The 19880-nt window shown below is 45.6% G+C and overlaps 1 protein-coding gene across 2 annotated transcripts in view; it reads left to right on the top strand.

Annotated features, from left to right (window-relative positions):
• The window catches only part of PID1 (phosphotyrosine interaction domain containing 1), a 171758-nt gene that overhangs the window by 9357 nt on the left and 142521 nt on the right, over positions 1-19880 (top strand). The gene's annotated exons all lie outside the window — the stretch shown is intronic.

Below are 19880 nucleotides of genomic sequence, written 5' to 3'. Positions count from 1 at the left end.
GAGATTGAGTCACTAATCGACTATCCGATAAGCTTATCGGATAGTCAACTAGTCGCTTACATCCTTAATTGACACCAGCAATAACATCATTAATCGAATTCAGATATTGTGTAAGGGCATCAAGGATAGAGTAAGGCAATGAAAATGTTTGCAATAAACTCAGATTGCAAAAAATGTAACATTTGGTAACCTTCATACCTCTGGAACAGATGGTTGTGAGTGTAGTTCCAACAGATGTTGGATTTGTACCTAGCCCTGTCATGACATGTTGAAAAGTTGATATGCTGTTGAAAGGTGTAATTTTTGAAATAATGTGGCATAAGTTTCTGTTCCTGCTTAATAAACCATGGCCAATGCTTTCTTTGTCACTCAACAATATGCTCCAGTTCTCTCAGAATGAGGCCTGTCTCATTGTTATCCTGTTTAATGAAGAATCATTCATTGTATTTATATTTTTTGTTGTTGAATTTTTTTTTAACTGAATTCAGTGGATTTAACAAAAATTAGGGTAGAGATACTTAAACACACAAGCTTTTTGGACTTGCCTTGAAAATATGATATAGGAAGAACATGTTTTTGATTGTGCCTTATTCCTTCACTTGTATAAACATCTTCACTTCACCCTGCTTTTTAGCTAGGACAGTTCTTGTAATTGCACAAACAGTGCACTGTTCTATGCAATGTGGACACAAACTGATGTAATGATGTCTGACTTTTCAAAACTACTTGTGCAGAGAAATGCACTGCTACACTGCTGGTTATAGAGACATATTATCAATCATGCGTATGGTCTAAAATTATCTTAGACTCTGTCTCTTTTAAAACACCATTCATCTTCAGTGTCTGATTGCCCCTCTGATTTGCTTTAATTTTCTGTCAAGCGAAGCATAAAGTGTGAACATACCTCATCTTTTCTCTTGGAGTGTTTATCCAGAGGTGTTTGATGTATTGGTTTAAAATTTGCTCTTCCCTTATACCTACAGCAACACCGTAATCACCTGGCTTGCTGTGTTTTCTCACATACTGTCTTTGCATTGGTACTTGCTGTAGACTTTACTGGTAGTTGTAAACAGAAGGCTGATGAGATTGGCCCATAGTCCATAGCTGTAATCGCATGGACTTCTCTGAAGCCTTTCCTTTTAAATTATTTCTAAACTTACCTCCTGTTCCTGGCGTAGGATGTGAGATTCAGACACCTATTGCTTTTGTTGAGGCTGTGATGTCTGGGACAGCTATTTTTGTTGTTCATCATACAGAGTTCTGAAGTTCAGGTCTGGTCCTAACCAATTGGTGGCCCTGGGCAACCGCCTGGCTCACCTGTAGGATTGCCAGATGGTTTAAAAAAAATAGCGGACAAAAATTTGAGTAATAAGGGAAACCTGGGGGGAGGATTTGAGAGGTCAGGCTGAAATGCAGTCACGGCCTGCCCCTAAGACCGGCTCTGTTGGCGGCCCCTTGAACATGGTGGTCCCGGGCGACCGCCCAGCTCGCCTGCCCCTAAGACTGGCTCTGCTGAAGTGGTTTTGAAAACATCCAGTGGCCTAGTATCGTTCCATTTTCCTGCCTTTGAGATGAATGGCATTTGTTGTGAAACCTACATTTTTCTGACTGTATTGTGCCATGCACTGCTTCTAGATAACTGGCAAGGGCTCGCCCTTCTAGGACTAGGTGTTGGTCTGCTCCCTGACGAATTTAGCTGCCACGTAACCAGTGCATACAACTGCACTGCTTAAAAATGACAGAGTAGCCATAGCACCTGCTTATAAGCCACAGCAGATCAGCAGCTACTCAATGTGTATCACACTTGTCGCTGTACTTGCCTGTTCCCCTACTCTAGGCTTGTTTCTGAATCTGCTCCTGCTTCACCTACGGCCTGCTCTGTTGAAAGGTTGCTCCACACCTTGTTCCCCTCTGGCCTTGATCCTTTGCTCTGCCTTTTGGCTTACAATTCTGGGTTACACACTGGCTCTGGCATTTGGCTTCTGACCCTCAGCATGTTCCTTGACATAAGTCTAACCAATAGGTTGAACTTTTATTTCAATCACAAGGCCTGACTGCCCATTTTCCGATTGGTCACCGTAGCAAATTCAAGTAGGTGTATAGTTTCCTAGTACATACTGTTTATAAGCCTTTTGGTTCTCCCTAATTATTATTTACATGTGTATAAAACCCATAATGTTCATTTGCAAACAATTGGTATCATACAGCAGTGTTTTTTTAAAATGTTTTTCTCATGACCCAGCTGCAAAAATTGTTAATATCCGTGACCCAACATAATTTCACTAGAGTGGGGGCTCCGGGGTGGGACTGAGGATGAGAGCTTTGGGCTGTAGGAGCGTTCTCAGGCTTTGGGGAGGTTAGGGCTGGAGAAGGAGAGACTTACCTTGAGCGGCTCGTGGTCAGTTGTGCAATGGGGGTGCTTCAGCAGGCTTCCTGCCTGTCCTGGAACCACAGACTGTGCTGTGCCAAAGAAGCAGCCAGCAGCAGCTTCCCAGCCCGGGGGAGTGAAGAGCTAGTGCTCAGGGCAGGGGCAGTGTGCGGAGCCCAGTGCACTCTTTTCCCTCCTCCTCCCAGGAGCTGGGCTTGCTGCTGGCTGCTTCTGGGGTGCACAGTCTGCGGTGCCGCGACAGTCAGGACGCCTGCTTTAGTATCCCCACTGATCACCCTGCAGCAGTGAGACCCAGTGCCTGATATTCCATGACCCAGTACCGGGTCGTGACCTCTGGTTTGAAAACCACTGCCATAAATCTCTCACTTTGCCTTAACTATTAATCTGAAATGACACAACATGCAAATAAACCAGATAATCTAGATGTTGAAAGGAAACTAATAATTGTATGAAGTGTTTCTGTATCTACTTCATGTTTTCAAGTTGGGTGTATTAAAAGGCCTCATATATATTGGTATAATTGAACATCCTGGGAGATCCCTTTTTAACAATGCACAGTTGTCCATCACCACTGCTTGGCTTCTTTTTTCTTCTAGGCATGGCTCAAATCAGTAAAGGGCGATAGAATACATTTCCTCTCCCACCCCCCGCCCCAATCAAGATCATCCAAACTAAAACTGTGTTCTTTCCAGTTCAGAATATCATTCTGTGAAGAGTCACGATTAGCAAATGTGAAAGGCCAAATGCTTTCCTGTAGCACTTTAGCTGACATCTGTAGTATGTGCTACTGGACTAAATTTTTTTACAGAACTGTACTACCAGACATTTTCTAATATATTCTGAAGTATTATCAAAAAATGTAAGGTAACTTATACTCATCAAAACATACAGTATTTTGTGTGATGCAGTATTCAGTCATTAATATAAATGGCTACAAGACGTAAAAACACACTATATTGCTATTTGAAAAGTGCTTGAAATTGAATCTGGGGCACAGTAGATTCCTCAGTCCAGAAAGTCTTATTACCCAGGTTTTGGCATTATCTGAGTTCTGGATACTTTATAGTGCATCAGAATTTTAACATGAACATTGTTACTCTGATTTAATATCAGTCTACAATCTTTTCTGAAGTCAGAAAATCTCATCTAGGGTTTTCTCTATATTTATTCCTTGTAGAAAATGAATGGAGCTTAAAAAGTGCTAATTTTGGGAACTAATGTACGACCAAAGAAAATAAAAATCAGTGGCTCCCTTGTAGAAAGCTTTCTGGAAAATTATCATCAGGGTTCATTTATAGTCTACTGCTAGTTTCTGTTTATGAAACTGACAATCTGTCCGACAAAAATCAATGGTTTCCTTGAATGAAGGCAGTCAAGGGACTGAAGAATGTAGAGTCTAAATAGCTTACTATTTTATTTGTGTGGGTTTTATTCTTCGGCTGTCTGATGGCAAACAGCACTGGGATCAATGGTATTGTCTCTAATCCTTGGCCGAGAACACTGTAGATTGCCTTTGAAATAGGATTCAGTGTTTCTGATTGACAGGACTAGAACATGGACCAGGCACAAATTCTCTTCTCACTTATATTAATACAATCCCAGTGACTTAATTGGGATGTGTCTATATAAGTGAGATGAGAATTTGGCCCATATATGTTAAAAGTGGGTAATTGAAAAGTCCTTTGAGCAATACTTATTTTTTCACAGCCATTTGATGTTGTGAAATAATCTAATTTTCACTTACAGTAACAGCTGGAAATACTGCAGCTAATGGCAGTGATGGTCTTTTGGGCTGCTACAGTGTATTTTTTAAAAATAAAGCGTACTGGGATGTTTTTAATTACACACTTTAAGTGCAAGATGTCTTGATATCAGGGATGAGGGAATAAGTCTTGATGTGGCATATAGAGCCCTGTGCGGATACAAAAATTGTATCTGCATTTGTAGTCACAAAAATGAGCCACAGATATCTGGGGGTGCAGATATCTACAGATATAAAGCGGCTCTGAAGATTTGGGGGGCTCAGGCATAGCTTTTAATGACTTTGTGCTCCTTTTGTTGGAGAGAGAGACATTAAAGCCATTTATATTTGGATCAGAATATGAGCAAATTTATCATTTCAGTAAAGGATTCCCATTTTGCCAAAACTGCAGTGAAATCAATATGTTTGCCATTCCAGTGGAACGGCAAACTGTTGAGCAACAAACAGGAATCTTAATGCACAGAAATTTAATAAACTTAAGCAATCATTGCCAATCTGCTTGCCCTTGCCAGCTCTATATTTTAATAACACTACTTTTGTAAAATGGTATGAAGACTTGATTTATTTACACTTGTTACTTTAAAAATTACCTTAGCAGCTGATAAGGTAATTTTTAAACTGATATTGTGTTCTAAGAAAATAAATTGAATACAGGTTTTGACCAGAGTTGTTAGTTTAAGATTTGGTCACTTAGTTATTAACATTTAAAACCTAGTTAATACTGTGAGATTGGTATACTAGCATTGAAAGTTTGAAACTGATAGCAGCCCTGTGTTTAAACATTCAGTTGGAGTTGTGACTGCATTGTCAGACAAGTTTCAAATCCTGCCTCATGTGAAAGCATTTTGGCCAATGGTATTTGATGAGACTTGCCAAGAACATTGAGAATGGAGGTTCTTTTTGTGAAAGAAAGCTGAGGGTCGGAAAGGTCAAGCTTGTGACCACTTTCTTTATGCCTCCAACCCAGATCTCAAGGGAAGCCCTCTCCTGACTTGAGTATCTGTGAGCCTGAAGGGGGTGAGTGAGCTTTATATTTGGAGCCAGATTTTAAGAATAGCTCAGGGTGAGCTATTTTAGTGCTCAGCACACAGGGAGAGAGCCCTTTTGAAAACCCAGCCACTTCTTTTGATGCCTCTACGGAGATGCACGGTTTTCAGAATGTGGCTCCAATTAGGTCTGCTGAGCTCTTTCGAAAATTCTGATCCGATGTAGAGCCTGGTAAAGACAGTAGAAAGATTCTCAGTGACTTCACTGGGTTAGGTCAGTGATCACCAACCAGTAGATCGGGATCTACTGGTAGATCATGGAACCTTTGACAGGTGATCCTGATAGGTTTGGCCGGGAGGCTATCAAGTGCCAGCACTTCATCTGCCCTTCATCATTGCTGTATTGCTCCTGACTTTTGCCTTGGCGGTGCCCCTCACTTATGGGAGCCTCCTGCTTGCTGTGCAGGGCATGGGAAGAGGAGGAACGAGAGGTGCTGATGTCAAGGTGTCCATCCCTCCACCTTGTACCCCATCTCCATAGAGCAGAGGGGGGCAGAGATGGAGTGTTTGTTGGCTGCTTTTGGGAGTGGTGCAGGGGCAGGGTAGGGGTGATCCTGCTTTAGCCACCTGCACCACCACCCAGAAGCCACCTGTGGTAAACAGTTCCCAGCTGGAGCGCCCGCATTCCAAATCCTGTCCCCAGTCCTGAACCCCTCCAGCACCCCAAACTCCTGCCCCCCAGCCTGATGAAAGTGCGTAAGGAGGAGGGAGGGAGGATGGAGTGAGCAGAGTCGGGGCCTCAGTGAAGGGGCGGGAAGGAGGGAGGGCAAGAGTGCTTGGGTTTGAGGTAGATCCTGGATAGCACTTAAATTCAAAAAGTGATCTCATGCTTAAAAAGGTTGGGGACCATTGGGTTAGGTCCACATTTTTCTCCCCTTTGCCAGTCCCACAGGGAATCAGTAGAAAAGAAGTACGTTTACAGCTGTACTAGTTTCAGAGAGAACTCCATGAAACAGAGCCTCTCAGTAAGAAGGCTTCCAGAGTCAGCTGCTGATATGGATCCACAGGAGCGCAGCAAGGGGCTATCTAGCAATACGGCAGCGCAACACATGCAGGTTGTGACAGGATCCCCAGAGAATCTGTGGGACTGTGCTGCCTTTTACTCTCCAGCCAGTCTGGGCTGTCTCTCACAATGCTTGGATAGTGAGAAGCAGCAAAGCCCTCCAGAACCTGTTTAGGGATGTAAGCAACTAGTCGAGTTACTACTCAAGTACACGCTCCCCTGGCCCCACTGCCTCTGTATCAGAGGCAGCAAGGGAGGGGGGGAAGCAGGAGCTGGTGTTGGGGGGGAGCCAGCTTAAAAGCCGGTTCCCACCACCACCATCTCTGCCGTGTGTGTGGGGGAGGGGGGCAGGGGAGGCAGAGGCACAGCAGTCTGGGACCTGGAGAAAACTGAGACTGCTCAGTCCTGGCTCATGCCAGGTCCCAGACCGCTGTGGCTCTGCATTTTAAATGTAGTAAGAGGTGCCTGGCTCCTACTACATTTCAAATGGAGAGCTGCAGCGGTACCCCTTATCGACTAATCGTGTAGTCGATACAAGCTGTATTGATTACACGATTAGTCAGTTATCTGCTTTTTAATATCCTTAGCCCTGTTATCACTTAGCACAACAGCATACCCAGCTATATTGCACGAATGCTCCCAGAGCCACACATGAATCACGCAAAGAAAGGCCCCAGCTGAATCCCCCTGCAGCTCCCATAACTATACCTCAGGAATATACTGACAGATTTATTAATTGATTCTCTACTTCATCAATGGAAAGCATATATACACCAGTCTTTGTAAAACCTGAGCAAATTACTAGATACTTTAGGCAAAATCACTGGTAAAGAGAAACAGTTAAACAAGTTTATTGACTACAAGATAGGGTGGATAAAATCAACGATTTAAAAAAAATAACCCCCCCAGATTTTTAATTTTTTAAATTGTTTTTTTTTATTTTTTTAAATCATCAATAAAATACTACATTTTTTTCATTTAAAATAACAGTTATTATTAAATCTTATCACAAACATGCTTCACCTACACGTACAATCTCATAAAAATAAATTATGGCTCTAGTCTGTCCTGCCTAACTACCAGCTGTGACGGACCGGGCCGTGTCTGGGCACAGCTGAGGGCATCTGCTCAGGGCGAATCGCTCAAATCCGGGGCTCCTTACAGCCCCCAGACTGGTGACCTCTCCACACAGGCCACAAACCAGTCCCACAGAGCGCTTCAGCAGCCTGCCTGAAGCCTCATGAGCAAAACCCCTCCGACACCCCAGCAATATCCGTGCCCCAGATGGCCCCTGGCCTATACACAGGTGGGGTTCCTAACACCCAATCCCACCTACCCCGAACAAGTTCTGTCCGGTTCCAAGAAACCAGCCACAGATCCCTGGTCAATTTACCCTCTGGACCTTACCCACAAATCACGCTGGGCCAATCCTTTAGCATCTAACAACTAAAGGTTTATTATTACAATAAAGAAATGCATGAGAGTGAGGTTGTTAAAGAATCATACATTACATGCATCGAATCTCCCAGTCCTCGATGCAGGCTCTAGCAGAGATGTTACAGCTGCTGGTTTAAAAGTTCTTGTTGCACATCCTAGAATTAGGATGGGTTCACAGGTCTTCCGGGCTCTTCGATCCCTGCAATGCTGCCTCTGGGATGAAGTGCTGAGCTGAGAACAAAATGGCATCTACCACATGGCCTCTTTATACCTCCTTCCTGGCCTCTCCTTGTATGCAGCCGGTCACCTGGCCCTCAGCCTCTCTCTGCTGGCAGCTCTTAGGTCTCTGTCCTCATGCTTTAGGTGTGTCCTTGACCCATCGAGTGCCATTGTCCAACAGGGCCTCGCTAATCAGCCTGTCTATAGCAATGCTCAACCACATTCAGAGAAATATTCAGTTTCCACACAGATTACAGATTCCTACCCACACACCCAGACATTATACACTCACATAAATAGCATACACAGAATCAGCAAACAATAAGCTCCCATTCAATACCCCACATGGCCCCCTTTTATACCAATTTCTGGGGCCAACACCCCCACCTAGGGGTGCAGCAGTTATCTGGCTGCTTCCGTCCAATTCGGTAATGTGACATTTAATTTTTTAAATTGTTTTTTTTAAATTTTTTAAAATCATCAATAAAATACTACATTTTTTTTCATTTAAAATAACAGTTACTATTAAATCTTATCACAAACCTGCTTCACCTACACTTACAATCTCATAAAAATAAATTATGGCTCTAGTCTGTCCTGCCTAACTACCAGCTCTTGCTTCTTGAAAGTTCTGGGTCTTCAAATTCTGTTTCTCAGCAGACTAACATGTGCAAAGATAGTCACCGGCTGAGTGGGATTGGTTTTGTTCTGTGCTTATGTGGTGGTGGACCTGGGCTGAGCACAGAGAGTTAATTAAGACATTTATCTAAAGTCAGAGTCACAATATATAGGACAGGATGGAGGCAACATAGAAAGGAACCATAGAATAGACTGGAAAGAAAAAGGAAAGATGTAATTCAGCACACAAACAGCTTCCTATGTCCCCCTACACTTTTGCCATGGGAAAACTGTCCTGGCTTCTGGGTTTAAAAGAGAACATATGTGGGAATATTTTGAATAAATTAATTCCCTGGTTGAAAAAGGAAAATGTGTTAAATGTAAGCAGTGCAAGAAGATGATGCAGAGCCTAGATGCAAGAACGAAACATCATAAGGAAATCTGCTTATTGGGGAAAAATGATGTAGATTAAGTTTGGATATGTCTGAAGAATTATGTGGATCAACTGTGCAATCTATCATTCTTCAAGACTCTATCCATTTTACTATACGGGTATGTCTAGACTACTGGGTTTTGTCGACAGAAGTTTTGTCGACAGATACTGTCGACAAAGCTTCTGTCAACAAAGAACGTCTAGACTACCTCCAGTTCTGTCGACAAAGCAAGCCGCTTTGTCGACATAACAGTGTGGATGCAAAGGACAATGTAGATGCAATAATGCCTTCTATCGACAGAACTCTGTCAATAAAAGGCATTATTCCTCGTAGAATGAGGTTTACATACGTCGACAAAACTGCTGAGTTTTGTCAACGTTATGTCGACATAACTCAAAGGTAGTGTGGACGTCAGTATAGTTTTGTCGACAAAAGTCCACTTTTGTCGACAAAACCCTGTAGTCTAGACACACCCTAAGTGTGATTTAACATCTAACAAGTGAATGTCTAAGCTGCTTGCTATGTTGGACATTGCTAGAAAAAAAATTCTTATTTTAGCTAATCCTTATGGCTTAATTAGTTAGCTAGGATTAGAATCTATCACCTAAGCATACAGTACAGAAAGCTGCATTAATAGAAATCTAGAGTTGCCAGTTGCCACTGTGTCATTTTCTTATTTTATATTACATAATACTTGCCTCTTATTTTGGGAATATCATGGTCACAGACCATAATGGTGATGCTATAAGTCTATTACCTATTTTACTTCAGCATAACTCATTTCTCCCAGAGGAACCCCATCCTATACTTGTTTTCAGTGGGGAGGGGGGGCTTAGTCCAAAATAAAGTGCAGTCTAAGCTAGGGTTGTAAAATACCAGTTAATCAGTTAACTGGTTAAATGTTAGGTTAACCAATTAAGTGGGATCCAGACCCCAGAGCCGTTCCTGCCTCCGAGGCACCTGGGCACTCCACAGACAAAGGCTGCTCCAGACCCCTTCAGGGTGGGATTAGCCCCCTGCCCATGGCAGGCGGGGAGCTGCTCCAGCCTTCACTGGTTATTGGTTAACAGGAACCGATATGCATCACCTGTTAAGAGTGATGCTTATTGGTTATCCAGTTAACCTTTCACATCCCTACTCCAAGCACAGTCAGTCTTAGTTTTTTTGGTAACTTGGAATCAGATCTGCATCAAAATGTTAGGGGATTGGGAAAGATCAGAGCTTCTTGTAGAAGCTTTAAGGACAACGTACATTTAGTGTTCTGAGGGCTTGTCAGAGTTAATAAAATTTTAGTTAAAAAAAAAAGTTTTTAAGGACAGCCATCAGCCAGCAACTCAGGAGACTGCTGCAATTGCAAATGTGAAACATTTATATAATATTTTAAATTCAGTTTACTAAAATATAAGTGGTGTGTTTGTGTGTCTGATTTAGTACTTACCATTCCTAATGTACTGCCACTTCATCTGCAGCTTGACACAAGTATTCTGACATGAGTATTCTGTATTATTTCCTAAATTATAAAAAATCAAGTTATCTAAAAAATTACACAAAGTATACCCTCTTAGATGTGTAAAATGTTGTACTGAGCAGTAAATTAACATGTTTTAATGATCAGATTTGCACCATTGTTTGATGAAATGTGTGAAGAAGTATTAATGGAAATTTGATTTGATTTAAATTAAAAAATTTTTGGGTGATTTAAGTCACATGGATTTAAATCAATCCACCCGGCTACAAAAGATTGATGTTTAAGTGATAGTCAAAAAGACAGAGTTAATTACCGAGAGAAAGAAACAGAATATAAACACACAGGGTTGAGAGTTTAGACTATCATACTGGGCAGCACATACATAAGCAGTTTTTCTCACTGCACTGGATATTGCATTTCACAGTATACACATTTCACCTTTGAAACCTGGACCAGTCCTTTGTTAGTGTCATCCGTCTTTTCCTCAGTGTCTTTGTTGCTTGCAGCATGGTTGGGGGCAGGAGAAAGGCAAAGCATGGGGCTCCTGTGTTTGGTTTTGTACCCATCGTACATCTGTTGGAGAAGGCAAGTCTGGTGGGCATTGCTGAGTTCAGTGCACTTGAGTCATTGAATAATAGTTCCCCTGCTGTACAGTAAGTATTGACTGTTGTTTTGAAACCTGCCCTGGCTCTTGTCTAAGCTAATTTCCCAATTTACAGCATATTTTAGTGACAACCATACCATATAATCTCAGACTTCATATGCAGTACAGATATACATATTGATCAAGAATAGTAGGTTTCAGCAATTCATAACCTTTTCCACGATACCTCACATGACATGCTTTGTGCCATAACATGTTTATATGAAAATTAGAAATATGGGGGTTAGAGTGCTTCCCCCAAGATATAGTGTGTCACACAGGTATTGATGGCTTCCTCCAGTGGGTTTTTTTTGCAGGTGGAGACAAGCTTTCCTACTGTTAGGATCAGTGTGAGCCTTTAAACTAATTACGCTGATAGTCATCAGAGGTTGAAATTCATATGATTGCTGGGAAAACCTCAAAAAGTTCAGTACAACAAAGTCTCAAGTAGATGTTTATTTGAACTATCCAAGTCTCATGACTATGATAAACTTTGTTTAAAATGTTATGCTAAGAAGCCTTCTCCTGAGATTTTCAGTGAGGACAGAAGTATCCTAAGAACAGCCTTGTCATGGTATGTTGGTACTTCTGATCCCAGGTTGGCCAGGAAAATAGAGACGAGCAGCAACTGAAAATAATTAGGAAAAAATAAGTTTGGTTCAAGTTAGACTTGAGTCTGTTTTTACTGTAATAAAACCCTTTGCCTGCTATTAGTTTTTACCATCTGGAATCTATTATGTTTTCTGATTTGCCAGAAAAAACATTTTTCAGGAATTATACAAAATGCCACACTTAGTTATCCAAGCTGGTGCTTGAATGCTAGTGTAGATATTACCTATGCACTACTGTATTTACTGTAAGACTCAGAAGTGACAGCACATTTTTATCATTTCAGAAAACTGAGTTGTATCTTCATATAGACAAGAAAAAACTAATACCAAACAAAGATACAAGATAAAGGATGACTATGGCAATACGACTTTGCACTGATGCATTACCTTCCAGCAGTGGTTTTTAGTGTTTTATGAACCTGAGTGAATTTATTTTACAGAGTTGTTAGTAAGCGTAGGTAGCATAGCATTCTTCCTATTTCACAGATAGGAAACTGAGAAATTAACACTCTGATCTTGAGAGTTCCAGAACATCCTCATAATCCATTAACTGCAAAACACTTTTTAGAATAGCTCCCTAAATGCCAGTTTGTCAGAATTCTTTGGGCCTAGAACAGCAGTGAGAGACCAAGGCTTGTGAGTGGGCCTCAAGAGTGTCCTTCCTCCATCTCAGAGGACTGCAACACTGTTGTAAACAAGACGGTCTCCTGTAATAGGGTAGTTTTGTGAACTGTACTTTTGTACTTAGAATGTGCGGAGTGTGCCGATTGATCTATAGCAGCGCTTTTTTTAGGGATGTAAGCTAGTAACTGTTTAAATGGTTAACTGATAAACAACAGCTTATACTGCAGAGCCCACAGTGCAGCTGACTCCCCAGGAGCAGGGCCAGCAGCTGGGAGCCAGTGCACACTTGCAGCTGGCTTATAAGACCTTGCAGTGTGGGGTGGCAGCCAGCTCCCCGGAAGTGGGGCCAGCAGCCGGGAGCTGTTGTGTGGGGTCTGCGGTATAAATCTTACACTGCAGACCCCACAGCATGTGCAACAGTGTAACCACTAGGATTTTTAATGGTTACATGGTACATTTTTTAAACTTTTTTTTTTTTTTTACATCCCTACTTTGGATGCAGAGGGAGCACATGGCTCTTATAGTCAATGTTGTGTGCAGTCAGCACGCACCTCACTTCATGTGCCATGGCTTTATGTGCATGTCACTTTAGTAACACTGGTACAAAAAAACAATGACACAGATGGAAACCATCAGAGTATGGCAGCCCTGTGCATGAGCAATGGTAAACAAAATGTCTTGTGGGCCACACATGGCCCTCAGGCTACAGGTTGTCCACCAATGGACTCAAACCTTTAGCTTTTCTCTTTACAATCCTGACCTAACCATTCCATAATTTTTGCTCCCTACTGTATACTATATCTTTAAAGATAAACCAAATATTATGCATTTGCATGTAGTATAAATGAAGATATAAATATTGCCCTACAGATTGCATGTATATAGTCTGCTCAATATATCTGATGTATTATATCAAGAAAGTCTCTTCTTTATATTTTACTAAAGGAGCCATTCCTGGTATATTCATAGGATTTGTGGTACTTCCTGATTTTTCACTAGTGACCCAAATGTAACATTTCTTAAGTCTAATATTGTTTGTGTGTTACATTGAATATAATTTTGTTTTATCACTACATTACACCAGTATTATCTCACAAAACCCCATTAATTTCATTGTGTACTAGAGCAATGGTTCTCAAACTCTTTGGCCTGTGGACCACCTGGCTCACTGCAAATCTTTCCGTGGACCACCAGTTACTATTGGAAACTCACTGTTAAATACATAATTATGCCTGAGCCATTTTGCTAGTGCTGCAGCTAGGGATAATGGTTTAATTTAAATTATTAAACAGATTAAGCATTTTAACTTTCTCATGTGAGTTTATCAAACTTCATTTTAAATAAAGTAAAATATTAATTTATATCCAACAAAAAAGGTTTCAATATTTTCTTTAGTTGTGGCAGGGTCGGGAAACCCTTTTTTGGGACAGGGGCCACTGACCCACAGAAAAATCAGTCGGAGATCACAGAAGTGAGAAGCAAAAAAATTTCTCCCAAACCCCCCAACCCTCACCTATGTGGCCCCCAACTGAGACACCTCACTCTTCTTGTGCTCCAGCCCTATGAGGTGAGGGGAAAGGGCAGAGAGGACTGAGGTTCAGGGCTTCCCATAGGCAAGATTTACTTTTCTGGGGTTCTGGAGTTAGTGGATTTTGTGGACCCCCTTAAGCCCTGAGGTGGGGACAAAATGAGGGGTTCAATGTATGGGACACGGCTGCCAGTGAGTGGGATAGGGATGGGGGTGCAGCATCTGGGTGGGAGGTAGAGTGCAGGCAAGTAGGGTTGTCAGGTGTCTGGTATTGACTCAGACAGTCGGATATTTTCGCCTCTTCTCCAGTAAAAAAAATTCAGAATATACTGGACGCCTAAAATGTCGGGTACTTTCTGATTTTTTTTCCCAGCCAGGAAGCGAAAATACCGGGTGCTTACCTGGTTCCGCAGGGGAACTGTCTGGCCCGGAACAGGAAGACAAGATGGTGGACAGCTGCTGGTAGCCTGTTAGGACCTAAAAGCCTCAAAAGCATTTCTTAAAGGGGCCACGCTGTTTAAAATTTTTTTGGTTGTTTTTTAATTTTTTTTTCTTAACAACTCTCGGTGTCCTCTTTTTTTCCCCTCAACAACTTTGGTCCCTCCCCCTTTTTTCCTCAACAGAATTTTTTCCCCAATGGTTTTTTTTGGGTGGGGATGTTCGGTATTTTTGGTTAAACCAGCTGGCAACCATACCCTTTCCTCATCCCATCACTCTCAGCCTGTCTTCTCCTGGCCCTTCCCTCCCCACCCTCTCCCAGCCCTCCCTGACCTACTGGTCCTCCCCTCCCCACTCTCTCCTCTTTCTTGTCTCTGCATCCCCAGCTCTTCCCTATTCTCTATCTCCTCTCTTCACCTCCTTTCTTTCCTCCCTGGCAGGAGCTGCCCCTTTGCCCAGGATGTGTCTTGGGATCTCATTACGGAATGAACGCCCCCCGCCCCCGAACACTCCTGCCTAACTGGGAGCGCCAAAGGAGGATCATGCCCAGTTCTCCTGCTGGGCCCAAGCCGTGTTCACCCACTCAGGCTACCCACCGGCAGGGAAGTGTCCTAATCCTTAAAGTGCACCCTAACCCCCAGCCCCTGCTGCAAATGCATGTTTGCTTCCCAGAGAGGGAAGGGCTCGCCAGCCTGTGCCCTGCCCTAGAGAGGAGGCTTCCCCAGCTCTGGCTGGCACACTGCGACTAGCCAGTGTGGGCAAGACTCGTCTTCTTGGACACACACAACAGGGCCCAGATGCCACTTTGTTTCTATCGCTGCTAGAACCCAGGTGAATCGGTCTGTTGGCAGGGCTGGGAGCCCGGGACCCCTTTGCATGGCAGGCAGACGGGAGCTTCCACCCCATTCCGTAGGGTGTACCTGTCCAGAGTTCTGTCCCTGAAGCCTCAGCACCTGGCTTGTGGCTTCCTAGAGCAGCTGCCTTCTGGGCCCAGACTGGTAGGAGAGTGTGGAGAACCCAAGGCCCTGCCTATATAACTCCTGGGTGTTGCAAGTGGTTGGTGGAAGTGTCCTCCCTCTCCCATCCCATTCCTTTCTGCTGGGGAGGCCTCAGCCCAGCCTAGGGTGCTGGAGGCATGCTCCAGTGCTCCTGGGCCTGGTCTCCACTAGAGACCTAGACCATGCTGAGCCATGACTTCATCCTCCGGCCATTGAGATGCACATGGCAGCCACCTAAGCAAACCGTCAGATGCAATATTCCCTCTCATTTTTTCCATTCCTGTGTGTAATGCATTTTATTCTATACACTGAGGCATGTGTGGATGTGCACCACCAACAGAAACACACGCTGAGGGCTTTGGGCGCTCGGCTAATCAGCTGGGTGGCACTTGAGTCTCTCCGCAGTGGCTGCCCAAGCACTGAGCTTAGCGGGAACACTGGTCAGGCAACTCTCCACGCAAGGTAGGTCTGAGGGTGGAGGAGGTGGGGAGAACCAGCAAGTCTCCATTGGGGGAGTGTCCCTTTCTCTGTGGAGAGGTCCCATCCTGGCGTGCAGGTACAAGCTAAGTTCGGAGCAGGCGACTTGACTCCATCCTCTCCACCTAAGGCTGGCTCCCACGCCTGCGGCAAGGATCCGACACCGCCCAGTCGCAGGTGGACAATTCCAAGTGTTCTCCCTTCCTGCACCCTGCCTGCCCAGGTGTCCCTGGCTAGCATGGGAGGCAGGGAGGGAGTCAGCACTTACCCATAGTCTGTGTCTCTGCCGTGCCCTGCCTTGACAGCCCCCCATAGGCCTGGGGGCCTGAAAGGATGAATTAGCAGATGGATGGTGGCTGGATGGGGAGTGTGGATGGGGCAAAAGAAGAGGAATTGTGCTGATAAAGGAGAAGCCGGATGGGGGCAGGGCTCAGCAGAGGGCAAACCCCCAGGGAACATGGGCTGGCAGGAGAGGCTGGGTGAATGGAGGAGAACAAAGAGGACTCAGCCCATGGAGGGCTGGTGACAGCCAACGGACATGATTCAGCAGAAGCCAGCGTCTCCCTGGGGCTTGTTGTGCACAGGGCACAGGCAGGGGCCTTGGAGAGGCTGGGTGGGGAGAATGCTGCCCTCAGGCACTGGCTGGTCTGGAGAGTCTCCCGCCCAGAGGATGGTTCCTAGAAGGCTGAATTCCTCATTGCTTTAACTCATCTAATTTTCGATTTGAGGTGACCCAATAGACCCAGCCTCCTCACATGCCCCCTGCTGCCCTGGCCCAAGATGGGGCAGGGGCTGGGTCTATTGGGCAGTGGCCCACACACCCTGCAGGATCCTCCCCCAAGCAGGGCTGGGCCCCCTATCCACTTATCTGAGAGCCTTGTGCGGGGTTCCTCTGTATAGTTGGCCAGCCGTTGCTCAGCGGATCCTGTTGACAGAGAATGATCTGGCTGGCCCCAGGCCAGAACAGATCCTTTTCCCTGAGACGCTGGCTGGGGCAAACCTGGACTAGCTCTGCCAGCGTCAAGGATGCTGCTCCCATTTACACAGTAGCCAAGGGCTCCATCTGGCCCGGCACTGGGCATGTCAGTGAGCTTTGGGGCAAAGAGAGCGATTGCTGCTCATGCTTCCTGGCTCCCAGCCGGTTCTCTGGAATCGCTGGCGATGCTCATGAGCCCATCACCCCAGTATCTGGGCCCTTATGCTCTGGGAATTCACTCTGGGAGCAGAGGCCTCCCTCAGATCTTCCCCACAGGTGGTCCCTGTGCCATCCCCTGGCTCTGAGGCTGCACTCACCTGCCTATTTCCCTCTTCTCCCATCCCTCCAGGAATGTGAATCTCTCCAGAGTGCCTCCTTGGCAGAATACCCCCCGCACGGCGACCCTGCTGCAATGCAGGGAGCTCGGGATGCTGCAGCCAGGCCGATGGATTTGGCTTCATAGGCCTTGTTCGTATTTGGGGTTCGTCGCCGAGTCCCTGTTCTTGCTACCGCCTTGGAGGGTGCTGGCTGCTGAGGGGCCCATCTGGCAGGGGGAAGGCTGCACATGAAAGTGTTTTGAAGCTCTTGCTCCGAATCCCTGTTAAAAGAGTCGGCTGTGCTGGTTAAGACTTTCTCTTTGGTCTCAAGTACAACAAATAATGTACCTGGGCTCATTCTGCTCCAGGTGTTGCATAAATTGCTAGTTTCGTCCCCTTGGAGGCTAGTCTGATCTACCCCAAGAAGAGAGTCACACTTTCAGGCTGGGTCCAACTCAAGTTTATTGGTTGCAACCAAGGTACGGCTAAGGAACTCAATGTTCAAAGCAGAGCCGACGACCAACATCTCATAGGCAGGGGTTCTTATAGGGTTAACATCCTTCCTGGTTTAGGTGCCTTAACATGATAGGTTACTTCATTTTTGACGTTTAGCATTCCTATAGGTCAGGTTAATTTTCCAAATGAGGTTAAATACAGTGCCTACTTGCTGACTTTGCGGTTACAGCTGTGTTACATTCATTCACTTTTGCTGAACAATGGGCGAGCCATACTTCCCTTTTTCCTTTCCTGCTTGAGCCGGTCACAAGTTTAAAGGATGTGGAATCTATCCATATCTCTACTTAACAGAAGACTGGTTTCACCTCCCCTCGTCTCCTTATTATAAGTTATTACTTATGACAGGCCTTGACCTTTGTCATGTCTTACTCCTATACAAATAGCAAATATATCTAAGCATTAGCAATGTATGTATATTGTACGTGCCCCTCATAGGGGAATCAATGGCTCCAGGGGATTTGACTTCCCTTTTACACATCACAGGCTCTGATTCCCCAGCTGTGGGCTTGCCCCAAAGGTGGCAGGCAGCCTGGTCTCGGGGACAAGACGCCCTTCCCAAGGATGCTCCTGCTGTCTGCAGGGAGGCGGGTGGGGAGAAGGTGCCGGCTGGCAGCTCCTGGTAGGCTGGAGGCAGTTGCAGCACCCAGCATCCAGGAGAGGGACAGACAGATATTATGCAAAAAACAAAGGGACAAGAGGTTTGGAAAGCCTCCAGTGGTGCTAACCAGGGGCAGTGGATATCATAGGCAGGGGAAGGCGTTGCCTTCTCACACCACCAGCCTGGCCCCGCCCACACTCTGCCCCAGAATGCCTACTGGGGGCAGAGTGCTGCTGCCCCTAGGATTGCCAGGTGTCTGGTATTGACCCAGACAGTGCGATATTTTCACCTCCTGTTTGGTAAAAAAAAAAAATTCAGAAAATACCGGACACCTAAAATGTCGGGTACGTTCTGATTTTTTTTCCCGGCCAGGAGGCGAAAATCCTGGGCTGTCTGGCTCAATACGGAGGCAGCCTGGCAACCCTACTGCTTACTGGGGAGCTGTCCGGCCTGGTGCCGGGAGGCAAGATGGCGGGTAGCTGCTGGCAGCCTGTTAGGGCCAAAAAGCCTCACCATGCGTTTCTTAAAGGGGCCATGCTGTTTTGTTTTTTGCTCAACAGCTCTTGGGGTCTTTTGTTTTCTTTGCTTTACAACTCTTGGGTCCCTTTCTTTTTTTTTTTTTGGTATTTTTTCTGAAACCATCTGGCAACCCTAGCAGGAGAGGGTGAGGTTGTGAGGTCAGGGTAGGGTGCAGAAGCAGGCTGGGAGTAGGGGTGTCAGGCCAGGGGGGAGGGAGCAAGAGCAAGGAAGGGTGCAGTGTGTGGCCAGGAGGGAAGGTGCAGGAGCAACGGTGGATGTAGGAGCAGGGTGGGAGTAGGTGTCTGGCCAAGGAGGAGGTGCAGGGAGCGGGCTTGGGGTAGGATGTCTGGCCAGGAGGGAGGGTGCAGGAGCAAGTGTGGGGGGGTAAGGGGCGTAGGGTCTTGGTGGGGGGAGGGAGAGAGTGAGGGGAGTTACGGTGCAGGAGTCTAGGCATGAGGGGGAATGCTTATCTGACTTTGTGTCCCTTTTACTCCCATTGGCTGGTGGTTTGTAGTGAGTTGCTCCCTTGTAAGACTGTGCTACTGGTAGCAGGAACTGCTCCTATAATATATAGCTACCAGAAGTAGCACAAATCCTACAGGCAATTGTTTCTAAACAGAAAACCAAATGTTTAGACCGGCTACCCTTTTCGGGGTGGGGGTGGGGTGCAGTGGGGAGAGGCTCCTCAGTTGTCCTCTGCATGGCTTGGTGTTTATGGCAACCCAAATGGTATCTTGTCAGCATAGGAAATCCTGAGATTCTAGATAAAAATTTTCGCGGTGGTACAGAGCAAGCTGGGGGTGGGGTGCACTGGGAACAACGCAATACAGAAGCATTTCTCATTTTATACTAGCTCTTCTGTGAAGGGTGAAGACGGGGACAGAGTACCATAGTGACCCCGCTCCCACTGGCTGAACCCCCCCGACCTTCTGGGAAGACAGGCAGCCCCCTCCCCTGGCTTATAGAGGAGCCCCGCTCTATGCAGCTGCCCTACAGAGCAACCCTCCCCGTTACAGAAATGCAGCTGCCTGCACTGCTGAGCAGAAAGCAGGATGGGCAGGTCCCATGGGGGAAAGGCCTCCAGGCTCCTCTGGATGCTTCCCCAGTTCCGCAGTGTGAATGTGCCAGCCTGCCACTTTCAAGCCTTCTCCAGCAGCTAGCGCAGCACTTCACTCTGCAGTACCTGGAGGTGGCAGGGCCCATGGGCAGATGCCAAGGTACAGCATGGGGAGATGGAGGCTGATCTCCCATCTAGTGGA

Source organism: Pelodiscus sinensis, chromosome 10, assembly GCF_049634645.1.
Source record: "Pelodiscus sinensis isolate JC-2024 chromosome 10, ASM4963464v1, whole genome shotgun sequence".
In the NCBI taxonomy this organism is placed as follows: domain Eukaryota; kingdom Metazoa; phylum Chordata; order Testudines; family Trionychidae; genus Pelodiscus; species Pelodiscus sinensis.
Note: the sequence above shows the minus strand (reverse complement) of the source record. Positions and strands in the feature narration are given on the sequence as shown.